Source organism: Halichoerus grypus, chromosome 7, assembly GCF_964656455.1.
Source record: "Halichoerus grypus chromosome 7, mHalGry1.hap1.1, whole genome shotgun sequence".
Classification (NCBI taxonomy): Eukaryota; Metazoa; Chordata; class Mammalia; order Carnivora; family Phocidae; genus Halichoerus; species Halichoerus grypus.
This window is the reverse complement of record NC_135718.1, coordinates 41,493,175-41,508,295: the sequence shown is the minus strand read 5'-3', so window position 1 is coordinate 41,508,295 and position 15,121 is coordinate 41,493,175. Positions and strand designations below refer to the sequence as shown.

Sequence of the window (15,121 nt, the reverse complement as noted above, 5' to 3'; positions counted from 1 at the left end):
ACTAAATGAGATAACTATCATCTAACAAGAAGCCTGGAGGCAAGCCTATTCCCCGTTGTTGACATAGGGCTCAGTGATACTATCGGGAGCCCAGGGCTTTTCTCAGTGTTACATTCAGCAAGTTGGTGGTATCTTTCCTCTTGGTCAGAAGATTGCTACATCAGTTCCAGGGGTTACATCCAGGCACAACTAAGTGCTGTGTGGAAGAACAGCGGTTTCTTCCCATACACATTTCTTTGTTGGTAAAGAAAACCTTTTCCGAAGGCCTGCCAGCCAGCTTCAGCTCTTTTAGGCGGGCCTCAGTAGCTAGGAATGGGTTCTATGCCGTGCCCTTGCTGTAAAGGAGGCCGGAAGGAGGACTTTCTGACACTTTGAACTTCTAAAATACAGATAGGCGCTACCAGTGAGGAAGAAAGAGCAGGAGGCATAATTGTGAAGTTGGCAACCAGCAGTGTTTGCTGTATTTGCCACAGAAAATAACTGACCTGCTCTGTGCTCTCTCTCTGTCTTTTTTAAAGATTTTATTTATTTATTTGTCAGAGAGAGAAAGAAAGAGAGAGCGCACAAGCAAGCAGAGTTGAGAAGGTGGCAAGTAGAGGGAGAAGCAGGCTCCCTGCTCAGCAAGGAGCCCCATGTGGGACTCGATCCCAGGACCCTGGGATCATGACCTGAACCGAAGGCAGATGCTTAACCAACTGAGCCACTCAGGTGCCCCTGCTCTGTGCTCTCTTACTGTGATAATATATTCTCTTAGAATATAGGCACAGTTTAAGAGGGGTGAAACATTCCTGAATATAACACTGGGAATTATGCTTGTGGTTTCATGTTCTCTACATTGAGAAATCTAAAGAATCTAGTTCCCTTTGAAAACTATCATTATGTTTCATGTTTTCTACTTTGAGACATTTGCTGAGTCTAGTTCCCTTTCAGATTTTATAAAATGATTGTAGTTTTAAGACTATGCCTCTTTGCGGGGCGGGGTGGGGGCTGCGGCTTAACAGCTTATAAGGCAATATCTCCATGCTGCAGTGTTTACTCTGTTGCCAGACGAGAAAACAGGACGGAAACTGGAAACCCATCCTCAACTTCTGGGGGAAAGTCTGGGATATAAAGAAATATCAAATGCTCAAATGATTTCGTTGGATCTTCAGATTAAGCTGCCACCAGCAACTTATTGTCAATGGTGTAACACACAGGCAAATGAGTTAAATCAATAGGAGGGCTAATCTGTCTGGTCTTTCAGTTGAAATTAGAAGTTCTTGTGTTTATGCTAAGGGCAAGTGTGACAGTCTCACTGGAGTCTCTGTGTTATAGTACATAATATCAGAAGCACGGTTTGGGATAAGACTGCTTTTTTTTTTTTTTTAAGATTTTTTATTTATTTTTTAACAGAGAGAGAGACAGCGAGAGAGGGAACACAAGCAGGGAGAGTGGGAGAGGGAAAGCAGGCTTCCCGCCGAGCAGGGAGCCCGATGTGGGACTCAATCCCAGACCCTGGGATCATGACCTGAGCTGAAGGCAGACGCTTAACGACTGAGCCACCCAGGTGCCCAAGACTGCTTTTTTTGAGAGACAGCAAGAAAGAGCTCGTGCATGCACATGTTGGGGTGGGTTGGTGGAAGGGGTGGAGGGACAGAGGCAGAGAGAGAATCCCAAGCAGGCTTCATGCCCTGGGGGCAGGGGGGGCGTGGTCCCATGACCCTAAGATCCCAACCCCTAAATCAAGGGTCTGATGCAACTGACTGAGCCACCCAGGTGCCCCAAGGTAAGACTATTTTGAAGATGCATGGGGTAGATATGTAAAAGTGCCGTTTACATGTATTTGCCCTCCACAGTTTTCTTGTCAAAGGTGGAATCTTTATAATTATATTCCTGGAGGGCCATCTAAAACCAATGAAACACAAAGGGATTCATCTTAGATTCTAGAATCACCAGCCGTCCACAGTGAAGTTCTGATCAGCTATTAAAAAAAAAAAAGAAAGAAGTATCAGTGAAGAGCAGTATGTCAGTGGGAAGGTGCTATTACAGAGAGAGAAGAGGTTTCAGGACTTCCAGAACAAGGGAAGTTGTGGTGAGAGACTCCAATTAAAGCAAGTATGTATCCCTACCTTCATGTGTTTTTTCTAGGTCAGATATAAAATGGAATTATTTTTGAATAACAATTATTTGGTATATTTTAATAAGTATTATAAAGAATTATAGACTTTGACTATCCTCTGTAATTTCATATTCTGTCTTGCCTCTTTCATTATATAATACAAACACCAAAAAAAAAGTGAAGGAAATGTTAGAGAAGCAATCACAATCGGCTTTAAGTTAACTAGAAAAAATTTAAATGGGAAAAGGCTAAAAAACCTGAGCCCTGAGAAATTCCAGTTCCTTGCCTCTTATGGTTTTCATTTATTTTAACATTTTCTTAGAGAAAAACTAAAAAGTGTGTGAATGAGAATAACAGAAAGCCTGCCCCATCAGCCTGCGATGACTGTGCATTTTCAACTACAGGTATTCCTCGCTGACCCAACTCTTGCTGTCTGAACTCAGAAACAGAACAGATGGGACAAGGGATGCTTAGATTTATTCTTAACCTATTTCTGCAGACTCATGTTATTTCTAATTCTAACATATTTATTTCTAATCTAAACATATTTCTAATATGTTTTTTCATATTGGTTCTCATTATGGAACATCTACGTTTTCCTAATTTTTCTCTACAGTTATCAGTTAAAACAGTTATAACTGGCAAAAAATGACTTTGAATTTTATTTTATTTTATTTTATTTTATTTTATTTTAGAGAGAGCGAGCATGCAAGTGAGGGGGGGAGGGGCAGAAGAAAGGGAGGGAGGGAGAGAGAATCTGAAGCAGGCTCCACACCCAGCACGGAGCCTGATGCCTGATGTGGGGCTTGATCTCAGGACCCTGAGATCATGATATGAGGCGAAATCAAGAGTCAGATGCCCAATTGACTAAGCCACCCAGGCAGCCCTGAATCTGAATTTAGAAGAGTAAGATAAGACCTGAAAAATATGAAATATGAAAGAATAATGCTTAAAAATATGTATCTAGGCTCATAGAAGCACTCTATGATGTATTTAAGATACTAACAATTGAAAAAAAAGAGTGATTAGATGTATTCAATTTTTCCACTTTTTAAATTGTATTTTTATTTTGAAATAGTTTTATTTATAATAATTTGTTTTGAAATAACTTATTTATTTTTAAAGATTTTATTTATTTGTTTGACAGAGAGAGTGAGAGAGCATAAGCAGGGGGAGCAGGAGAAGGAGAGGGAGAAGCAGGCTCCCCGCCCAGCAGGGAGCCCGACGCGGGACTCGATCCCAGGACCCTGAGATCATGACCTGAGCTGAAGGCAGATGCTTAACCATCTGAGCCACCCAGGCGCCCCGAAATAACTTTTCTTTAGAAAGAATTTTAGATATATAGAAGAGGTGCAAAGATACTGCAGAGTTCCCTTCACCCATCTTTTCCTGATGATAACCTCTTACATAGCCACAATACATTTATCAAAATTAAGAAATTAACATTATTACAGGTAGATTCTTAACTGTCATCTCAGCCAAATTGTCGTGTTGACAGCTTTTTGCCGAATTACCTGGAGCTCTACCATTGATCTTAATCATGATCACTGCTATGCTCCCAGCTCTTTTTGATGGTCATGTTTGGTACCCTGTGACCTTCATTTCCTGTTCCTCAGGCTACAGATGATGGACTGCCTTTTGGGCAAGTACCCAGCCATGTCCAGTCTAAATGCTGGCCAGAAACCCATGATGTGACTTGGTCAGAAAAATGGCTTTCCAATTTTAGTTTTATTTCTAATCCATTTGTCCCTTTATAATATCCTTATCCCTACTTTCAGAACTGGTCGAAATGTCTTCTTTTTAAACCAAAAAAGCCTCATCAGAATGGTCTGTGTTAGGTAACTGTGTCATAGTTCACTGTGGCCAGAGTGTGTGTATATGTGGGTCTGCTGGGGAGGGAGGAGAGACAGAAGAAGAAATGGCAAGAGATTAGGTGGGGCAGCTCACCGGATAGCGAGTCTCTTCATTGGGCCAGTTTAATGGCTTTACCAATAATCCTCTTTTTTTTTTTTTTAAAGATTTTATTTATTTATTTGAGAGAGAGAGACAGGAGAGACAGTGAGAGAGTATAAGCGGGGAGGAGAGGGAGAAGTGGGCTCCTTGCTCTGCAGGGAGCAATGCGGGGCTCGATCCCAGGACACTGGGATCATGACCTGAGCCGAAGGCAGATGCTTAACCGACTGAGCCACCTCAGCGCCCCTACCAATATCCTCTATTGGATGTTTGTTCTTTGCAATTTTGAATCTAGAGATGGAGATCTTTGCAGGTTCTAGAACATTTGCAACTGTTACCTCTTCCAATACTGTCTCTACCCTGTTCTATCCTCCTTCACTTTACCTTCTGTATTTCTTACTCTTTTTTATGTTTTCCAACTTTTTATTTTTTTGTGCTTCATTCTATAGGTGCCCAGGGTCAGGCAAGGTGCCACTTAATCTGAGGTTTGCAGTTTCCTGGACCATCAGACGATGCAAATCTTGGTTATAAGACTTCAGGCATTGGTTTACTTTCTGATGACTGTTACCTGAGGATGTTGCCCTTTAGAGTTACAGGTTATTGTGGGAACACTCTATTATTAGGCTCATCATTTTATGTGGGTCCTGTGCTTTGAATTATGTTTCTAGTATGCTGTGACACCATCAAACAAAAATGTATATTTTCCCTCATGATCAAATGCCCTCACATCAAAAGCAGCTCCAATGCTAACTTGCTCTAGATTCCTGGTTTTCTCTTATAGTTTTAGTTAGCTAATTCCTTACTATATTCTTATCTCTTGGTGGCAAAGAATTTGGTTTTTATGTTTCACCTTGTGTTTTTAGTTGTTTTCATAAGAAGAGTTGGCGTGAATCTAGCTCTTCATTTTGGAAAACTGGAACTTAATATTGTTATTTATATTTAACTTTGTCTAATATTGATCCTGATTAACTTAAAAAATACATCCTTTTGTATTCTACTTGAAGTTGCATTAGGTTTATAGATTCATGTAAGGAGAATTGATATCTTACATTATTGTTTAACTATGAAGAGAGTATGGAGCATCTCCCATTATGTTCAGACAGTTTCTTTTTTTTTTTTTTTAAGATTTTATTTATTTGTTTGACAGAGAGAGACACAGCGAGAGAGGGAACACAAGCAGGGGGAGTGGGAGAGGGAGAAGCAGGCCTCCCGCGGAGCAGGGAGCCCGATGCGGGGCTCGATCCCAGGACCCTGGGATCATGACCTGAGCCGAAAGCAGACGCTTAATGACTGAGCCACCCAGGTGCCCCTCAGACAATCTCTTTTATTCCTCAGTAAAGTTTTTGTAGGCTCAGTTTTATTCCTGTGCACCTAATTTTATGATTATGATTATGATTATTTTCAAAGAAATTCATCTTGATGGTTTGTTGGATTTGTTTCTGTTTTGTGTTTCTGTTTTAAGAGGCTTTAGCCTGGAGAAGGTACTCTATAATTTCATACAACCATTTTCTAAGATTCTATAATTGCATTGTTTTAAAAATAGAAATAGAAACTTATTTATGTATGGTCTTTTATTTGACTTTTATTTCCAAATTGAAATATGGTGGTTGTCTACTTTTAATTTTGTTAATTCTTTAATACTTGGATTTGTCAGAAGATTTTAAAGTTTATTTTGGATATCACACTTTACTCTGATTCATTTATTCCTGTAGGAACTATTCATTGACCACCTATTATTGACCAGACACTGGGGTAGTTGGTGAACAAGACAGGCAAGAACAGAGCTTTTATTCTAGCGGGCATGTGAGGTTTCGAGGAGTGTACTAGTTGGAGATCATAAGGTGCTGTGCTACTTTAGGATGTCAGAGAAGGCCTCTTCAAGGAAGAAACATGTAAATTGAAGCTAAAGGTTGCGTTGGAGCAACGTCTATAAAGACCCATGGGAGAACAAGTGAAGGAAACAGCATGTGAAGATCTCTAATATAGGAAAGACCTTGGCATATTTTAGGAATGGGAGGAAACCAGGGTGATTATGGTTGTCTATGTTTAGTGCAGCATGTTGTACCTTTGGAGAGAGAGATCATGGGGACGAGGGCTTTACATTTTACTTTTTGTGCAGCTGGAAACCCGGTTGTTATATAGTAGGCATAAATTTTGTAAACTACAAAATTTAGTTATCTCTCTATAACTAAAATTTCCTTAGCTCTGGAGCTTCTTATTTCTACTGGGTAGTAGAGGAAATTTTGCCAGTTTAGGATAAAGTCAGTAGCTTCTGGTTTAACTTCATTAATTCCAGGTTAACTCAGACCCTTGGGTAAATAATCAGTCCTTTGGATAAGTTCAGTTTTTCCACATAGTGCTCTACTTTTTTTTTTTTCTGAGGTGGAGGATATTGGTAGAGAAGACTTATAAATTTTCCTGGCATTGCGGAGGGGGCATCTTGTCTCGGGGCCGTTCTCTGTCCTTGGCCATTGCTAAGCTGTACCTTAACTGGCTTAGTCTTGAATGGCACTGTCTGCTCTGCTGCGTCCGAGGCTGATGTCCCTGCTACTACCATGACTTCTGGTCAACAGGGCTATGTGCACTGGATCCGCCTTAATGCCAAGCTCTTTTGGGCACACTGGCCCAAAGCAAACTTCTTAACAGTTTCTACCCCATGCTGGTGTGCTTGGGTCTCTGAGGCAGCTTTTCAGGTCTGAGCATGTCATTGGCTATTAACACTGATAGAGTGGTAGGTGCAAGGTTTTGCTAAAAGACTTGCAGTTCCTTGGACCATAACTTAGGAAAGGGAAAGATGGTTATCTTCTCTTCTGGGTCCTTCCCCACAAACATACTAGAGATTTTTCTCACCCTTTCTCACTCCAAGACAGCCTCAGATGGGATAGGAGGTAAGAATTCCAAACTTCTACCTGTTTTCTACCTCCTCTTTCTCTCTGTATTCCTCCCCCCTCCCCCCCCCAGTTTTATGTCCTCTCGATTGTTGTGGGAGAACACACTTACGCCATCACCTGCCACTTCCTGTATGTTGTAGTTTACAGTATAAACTCTGCCAGCAAAGTTTTCTTGCTTTGGCTTGTGGTAATTTAAAGCCAGGGTCTTAGAATTTAAAAAACCCTTAGATATTGCAAGTGAAGTTCTTAGCTTTGGAGAATTATGGTTTCCATGGATTAAGGACCTAAATCTAAAAGCTGAAAGTATAAAACTCTTAGAAAAAATATAGGTGTAAATATTCATGATCTTATATTAGGCAACAGTTTCTTAAATACGACACCAAAAGCACAAACAAAGAAAAAATAGATAAATTTGACTTCATCAAAATTCAAAACTTTTGGGCATCAGAGGATACTATCAAGATAGTGAGATGTTGGGGTGCCTGGGTGGCTCAGTTGTTAAGCGTCTGCCTTCGGCCCAGGTCATGATCCCAGGGTCCTGGGATTGAGCCCGCATCAGGCTCCCTGCTCCGTGGGAAGCCTGCTTCTCCCTTTCCCACTCCCCCTGCTTGTGTTCCCTCTCTCGCTGTGTCTCTTTCTGTCAAATAAATAAATAAAACCTTGATTAAAAAAAAAGAAAAAATGATAGTGAGATATTGAAGTACCAATATCTTTTCATAGAGAGTGAGTGGGTCCAGAGTTCAGGATAGACTTCTAAGCTAGAGATCTGTATTTGTCATCATCAGTGAGTAGGCAATGTGAACATGGTAATCCCAGGATGGATGTGAGAAGAGCAAAGAAAGGAGTCCTGAGGGAGTATCAGTCTCTAAGTGTTGAGTAGAGAAAGGAAGGAGTGATCTGAGAGGTTGAAAGAAGAGTATGAATTATCATAGAAACTTCTCCCGTTTAACTCTAAGCTCCTTGAAGGCTTGACTGTGCCATGTTCATCATTTTATCCTCAATTCTTGTCATAAAGTAGGTGTCCAGTAGATGTTGTTAAATGAAAACTGAGAAGTCTTAAGAAACAGTGGTCAGCAGTGTCAAATGTCTCAAATAGGTCACCTGACATAAGGACAGAGCATTGAGGAGATGATTGATTGTCTTCAACAGAAGAATGTCAGTGGAGTCTCCATGGTGGAGATACAGCCAGATTGCTGAGGATGAAGAGTGAATGGTTGCAAGAGGGTGGAGGCAGTGCAGACATTCTTTTCCAAAAGCTTGAAGGATAGTAGGTAGAGCGCGTGTTGTATCAAGATGAGAGAGACGTCAGCATGGTTATATGCTTCACAGGAGAAGTCAGTAGAAAGGGAGAGGTTGACACAGGAAGAAGGAGGTATGTGGGATTGACTGAACATTATCCTTAGGATTAGCGGGAATGGAGTAAAGATACAGGTTTGAGTAGAAGTAGGAATATAGTTTCCACTGATGTGGGAATAATGGAAGGAGGGATGGTGTCAATGAAGAAGTATTTGGGTGGTAGGTGAAGAATTTGGGGCCTCAGTATACTTGATGAATTTTTCCAATGAGGTGGTGGGGGGGAGATAAAGTCATTAGCTGAGATTATAGGGGAAGGAGATGATGATCGTAGGAGAGAGTTTGAGGAGAAAGGGAGAATTTTGAGAAGGCCATTGGGGGAAATGAGAGGGCTAACGGAACAGGATTACTTAGAAGAATTGTACTGACACATTTTTCATGGCTCTGGTGTATGTAGTTGTGTGAGTGATCTTCCCCCCCATCTCAGGGCTCAGCAACCTGAGCGTGTGAGCAGACAAGTTGAACAAGTGGATTGATCTTGGTCTGGGTTTAACGGGCCAGTGTGGCAGAAAGGGAGGCAAGAGATTCTAGCAGTGACGGTGTTTGAAGTGATGGGCCATTGAGTCGAAGCTCAGTAGGGACCAACTGAAACCAGAAAGTGGCAGCTGGGATATGAAGTGGTTGAGACTGGATATTGGAATTTAAGATTAAGTTAAATTGAAACTTAACTAAGAGGAGCAGTTGCTGGTTATGACTGAATGCAAGAGCTGGCCATGGAATGGGTTTCTGAAGCAGAGAAAGTGAAGGTTACTGGGTTGGGCAGATAAGGAAAGTGTAAAGCTAGGGTGTTACAGGAGTCAGCTTCACAGAAAGTGAATTGCTCAGAATGGTTCTAGAGCAAGGGGTGGGAAGATTCTGAACCAGGTTCCAAAGTCTTTGGCGAATGTGGGAGAGTGACCAAGAGGTCAGTCGATGACAGAAACAAGGAGAGAGAGGTAGGAACAGGACAGACACCTCAAAAGAGGTACTTTGACATGAGGGTGAAGAACCTCGATGATGAACAAGGAATGACTTCTATGCTGTAGGTTTGCTGAGGGGAGAAAGAATAGCTGCACTCAGATTTTAGTTTAGACAAGAAGACTGCTGGAATGGTGCTCATATTGGTTCAAGGTTTCGGGTATTTGTTTACAGTGGAACAGTGTAAAGGGTTATCTGGAAGTATAGCTATTGGAGGATGTGTGATGGTCAAGGAGGTGGAGAGTACATAGCAGAAATGAGATCAGAGTTCAGCGACAAAGGGGAATTACTTGGAGGGGCTGATGTTTTGGATGATTGTGGTAATGATGAAAAACATGGTGGTCTTAGCTGATTTCCAAATTTTTATTAATTTTGTGGGAAAACATATTTATGCTGACAGACTGAGGTACTGGGTTATGCACAGAGCTAGATGATTTCATTGTTTTCAGTTCTACTTAGCAATGTTTAGCAATCTGTGGCCTTTGCTCAGCATGTCGTAAAGAACCCTAGCATGGGGCTGTTTTCCTCTTTGGCGAGGCTTAGCCCTGGTGAGGAGGACGGCAGAGTGAAAGCAATTGGTGCTCACTTGATCTTTTGACCTTGACAAACTTGTGTCTAAGGGGTGGGTAGGTGGGTAGGGATAATCTTGAGTCCAAATTGGGGTGAGAAATCATAAGTCTTCAGGCCTTTTAAAAGCCTGATGCCAGCTTGAGGGGAAATGTAAAAAGTTCTGAGTCCCAAAAGGAGGGAATAGCAATAAGAATGATTCATGATCTCCTTGATGACTTAAAAATTTAATACTATTGCAGCAATATTTAAATCATATCTAAGTTAAAAATTATAACCCAAAATGCTACATATTAATGTCTATTTTTAGAATTAGAAAATGTGTCAATTTATAAAGTCTCAAGACCATACTCTTGAAGTTTTACCTCTCCCAAAATGCCTTTCTTTTTCTTTTTTAAATGTGTTTCTTTTTTTTATTATTATGTTCAGTTTGCCACTGTATAGTACGTAATTAGTCCTTGATGCAGTGTTCAGTTATTCATTAGTTAAGTATAACACCCAGTGCTCATCACAGCACGTGCCCTCATTATTCAGCCATCAGAAACGATGAATACCCAAAATGTCTTAAAACCAAAGGTTCTACTACATTGATCTTTGGCATATTTAAAATATGCTTTCAGACTTCCTCGGGTTAAGGAATTCTTAGAATCATGATGCATGGCATTTTTACAGAGCCCTAAGAATATTGGTATGTGCTCTTCAACACTTACTTGATAAGCACTGAGTAATGTATAGGTAGAATTGTTGAATCATTATATTGTACACCTGAAACCAGTATAATACTGTATGTTAATTATACTTCAATTTAAAAAAGCATAAAATAAAATAAATTAAAAAAGAAATATTGGTGTGTATGATTTCACTATGCAAACTGAGAACAATTCTGCTAGCAGAAAACATTACTTTCTTAGATATATAACCATCTCTGCTGCTCACAAAATAATAGATAACGTTCAAAAGAAATCATGTCATAGTATTTTCAATCTTTTTTTTTAAGATTTATTTATTTGAGAGAAGGGGAGAGAGAGCAGAGTGAGTGAGAGAGAACACGAGTGGGGGGGAGGGGCAGAGGAACAGTGGGGAGCAGGCTCCCCGCTGAGCAGGGAACCCGAGATGTACGACTCGATCCCAGGACCCTGAGATCATGATCTGAGCTGAAGGCAGATGCTTAACCAAGACTGAGCCATCCAGGTGCCCCTTTTTCAATCTTTTTAACCACTAGGCCAGTCCACCTCACATCATTTTTTTTGTTATCTATTAGAACTTTAACTCAAAGGCTAGGTGGTGGCAAGTAAGAGTTAATGAAAAGTTTGGACAAAAAATATGACCTTTTATTTTTTTGAGTTTTTAAGAAATATTTTAACAGAAAGACATATTCAGTAAAGAAAACTTGGAAAATACAGGAAAGGAGGAAGAAGGGTCACCTGTGGCTCAAATCAACCACAGTAGATGTTTTGATGTGTTTTTTTTTAATTTAGTTTTTTCTCTTATATTTTGATTGTTTTGTTGGTTTGTTTTGGTTTGTTTGGTAACTATGCTATACCGTGAACCTATATTTGTAATCTGCTTTTTTACATAGCATTATTCATAATCTTTATAACATCATTTGTGATGACTGCATAATACAACAAATGTATTTAATCCTTCCCCTAAAATTAGACTTTTTGAGTACAGTTGACCCTTGAACAATACAAGTTTGAGCTGCACGGGTCAACTTACATGCGGGTTTTTTTTCAATAAATACAATATAGTACTGTAAATGTATTTTCTCATTTTTAGGATTTTCTTAATAACATTTTCTTTTCTCTAGCCTACTTTATTATAAGAATATAGTATATAATATGTATACAAAGTAAGTTTTAATCAACTCTGTTATTGGCTCAACAGTAGACTATCAGTTAAGTCTTTGGGGAGTTAAAATTATATTTTTGACCGTGTGGGAGTCAATGCCCCTAATGCCCACTTTGTTCAGGCGTCAACTGTATTTCTAATTTTCTATTAAACCATGTTGCAATATATGTATTTGCATAAAATTCTATCATGTATTCTTTATTTATTTCCACAGTACAGATTCTGGAAATGGATTTGTTTGATCAAAGGCTATAAGCATTTCTGAAGATCCTAACACATATTGCTTAGAAAAATTCTTAATGATAGGGTAACATAATTGGCACTTCCAGCAATGACTGTAAATTTTGCAACTGGGCACAATAAACACCAAATGCAAAAAACACAATCTGAATATCTTCAAATCTATACAGGGGATATGAGACTTAAAGAGATGGCCATATCTTGATAATGGAAAACATTTTTTTTTTTCTTATTCAGATGCCTCCAGGCTGGATGATGACTGACTAGGTAACACACAGTATTTTGGATAATTGAATGACTGATCTGATGAGGCAGATGATGGCTTGAAGCCAGTGTGAGTTATGGAATAGAAAACAAAATGGTATTTCATTTCAGTATATGTACAAGTTCTGGGCACTGAATCCATGTAAGGAGATGTTACTGCTTTATTATTAAGGATACAACTCAGGAGCAGCCAAATGGAAGAGCCATGTAGGACAGGGTATGGGGGAAGGAGCACTTCCATGCCCACTCTGGACGTGTTACCCTTCCAGCACCTTGATGTGTTCAGCAACTGGGAAACACTAACCTTGTTTTGTTTTGTTTTTTAACAGATTTTATTTTAGAATTCTCTATTATTTCTCAGAGTATGTTTTTGGTGTGTGTGTTTTGGTTTTTGTTTTAAAGACATTAACCAGTCTTCTTGATGGTCTTTGAAAAAGTGGGTTCCACGGGATAATTTTGAGAAGAAGCTGCATACCATATCCCTTTCCCACTTGGTGATTAACCATAAACATCAACTTTCATCAGCTTAATAAAGGCTCAGGGAAATGATATTACCACTAACAATTTAACATTGAGTACTTAGTATTTTGAGGCTCTGTTCTAGCAGTCCCACATGTATTAATCTTTACAAGTCTGTCTTCTGCAATTAACCTCCTTTTGTTTACAGATGAGAAAATTGAGGTCCACATTGGTAAAATAACATGCCCAAAGTTACTAACATGGCTTAGCAGGTGGAAGAGCCAGGACTCCATCTCAGATAAACTGGCTCTGGAGGATTTTCAAGCACTACACTGTACTATTTGTAACTGGAAAGAAGACTGGTTTAGTGTTTAGTGCAACATTTCTCAAGCTTGTTTAACAATGGAAGCTCATTGTCCTTCAATATTTTATAGGGATTAGTTTTCCATGGAGTTAACTGGGAAGTGTTGTCTTGAGCCAGCCTGCACTGGTGCAGTGTCTTAAACACCATTATTTTGGAATAGAACTTTTTTTTTTTTAAACTTGGTTCTCTGTTCATAATATTAAGTGTTATATTTATTTATTTTTTTGTTATTTTTAAATGTTACTGAAAGACTAATATTTTGACTTCAAGGCATTTTATATTGTCTTTTATAATGACCTTCCTAGGAATTTTTAAAAGGTCAACATCATTCTACACTACTTTCGAGGTACTAAAACAGTTTATAATCCAAATCACTATTTTACTCTGCTTTCTGTACAAGATAAGAAACTGACAGCTTTTTAGTGGTATGGAACATGATGGTAACTGACCTCTTTCTTGAGTTTCAACCTTGGTTCTGCCTCTTTACAGGCTATGTGGCCTTAGAAAAGTCACTTCATTTCTCAAAACTTCTTTCCTCTAAAAGACAAGGTTAATATCTTACAGGGTGGCTGTGAGAATCGAATGAGAAAATTTCATGTAATGTCTGGCACATAGAAAGCTCACGACAAATGGTAATTGCTCTCAACTCTATACCATGAATGAATTGCAAAAATAGTTGGAAAAGAAAGGTCAATTTTAATTTGAACTGCCGCAGTGTTACGCTGACATCAGCTACATTTCTGATAAAGTGATGTTGTCCTGATACAGGTTGATGGGAGTTAAAACCAGTTTCCTTCCGGCTTTCCAACTGACATAATAAGCAAAACCTGACTGGGCAAACATAGACCTATTTATTAGATCACTTATTATTAATGTTAAACTAGCTCTGGTGCTGACTTATCCTGTTCTTTTTGAAATTTCATTGTTGTCATTTAAAATCTGCCAGACCTTCAGAAGCTTCACAGAATGCTAAAGGGTTTAATCCATCCTCCAGAACATGCGAAGTTTATTTTCCAAAGTGGTCCTCTACATCCAGCAGTATGTTCAAAATCATGCATGTAGGACAGAATTCGCTTCCATTTTTACATTTGCTGCTGGAGGTTTGTTCAATTTTCCTGGCAGTCAACTTTGGAGTTTAGGGGGCAATACTTAACACATCTAACCAAAGCATGAGTAATTACTGAAAACAAAACTATTAAAGGAAAAATCTATGGAGATTTTGCAATTTCCAATGACTGACTTCTTAAGCAAAAAGGAAATGGGTTTGTTTTGAGCTGCATGTGGGGGGATCTCTAGTATTCTATCCTAAGTGCTTCTTCTAGCCCTGATATCTCGTAAGCACTCAGTAAATACTTCTTGATGGACTGAATTTGATTTCTGATCCCAATTTTGTGCCTTGCGACTTCTGTAAACTTGGACCTTCTTGAACCTTCTAAGCTTCAGTTTCGTCTTATGTAAAAAATGAGGTACCAATATTTGTGTCCCGGGATTGTTGTTAACAATGAAGTGTTCATGCATTTAAAATAGCCAGCCCAGGGATGCCTGGTGGCTCAGTTAAGTATCTGCCTTCGGTTCAGGTCATGATCCCAGGGTGCTGGGATCGAGTCCCGCATTGGGCTCCTTGCTCAGCGGGAACCTGCTTCTCCTTCTGCCTGCCGCTCCCAGTTTGTGCTCTCTCTGACAAATAAATAAATAAATAAAATCTTTAAAAAAAATAGCTGGCACAGCACGTGGCGCCATAATGGGCACACAGTGCATTGCGGTTCTCCCAGACACTTCACTTTGTTCTTCAAAAGTATTCTCTTCAAGCACATTTCAAGCACTTTCTCATTCCCTAAACACTTTGAAGCCATGTTCAAGAGAGAATATGAGTGTTTGCCAATTAAACTGAAAATACATTCCTTTGTAGCCAGTACTTGGAATGTTTCAGCAAAACCGAGTGTATCCCTGACAGACCTTGGTTTGAATTCTGGCTTTACAACTGACTATGTTATGACCTTAGGTAAGTTACTTAACCTGTCTGTAAAGTATGGTGAGGTTGAAATGAGTAATAGTATGTATAAAACATCTGGTTCCAGTGCCTGGTTTGCGCAGGCGCAGAAGAGATTTATTATCTTAAGTTGA

At 39.5% G+C, this 15,121-nt stretch overlaps 1 protein-coding gene across 13 annotated transcripts in view; it reads left to right on the top strand.

Moving 5' to 3' along the window:
• Window positions 1–15,121, top strand: part of SHLD2 (shieldin complex subunit 2) — an 80,130-nt gene that overhangs the window by 6,129 nt on the left and 58,880 nt on the right. For 2 of the 13 annotated variants that reach the window (XM_036079287.2, XM_078077474.1), the window contains exon 1: window positions 12,275–13,629. The exons of 7 other annotated variants lie outside the window; for them this stretch is intronic. The gene's annotated coding sequence lies outside the window, so the exon portion shown is untranslated. Of the gene's footprint in view, window positions 1–12,149; window positions 12,178–12,274; window positions 13,630–13,654; window positions 14,098–15,121 lie in introns of those variants that run through there. 4 more of the 13 variants (XM_078077476.1, XM_078077475.1, XM_078077477.1 and 1 more) reach the window with 4 other exon arrangements.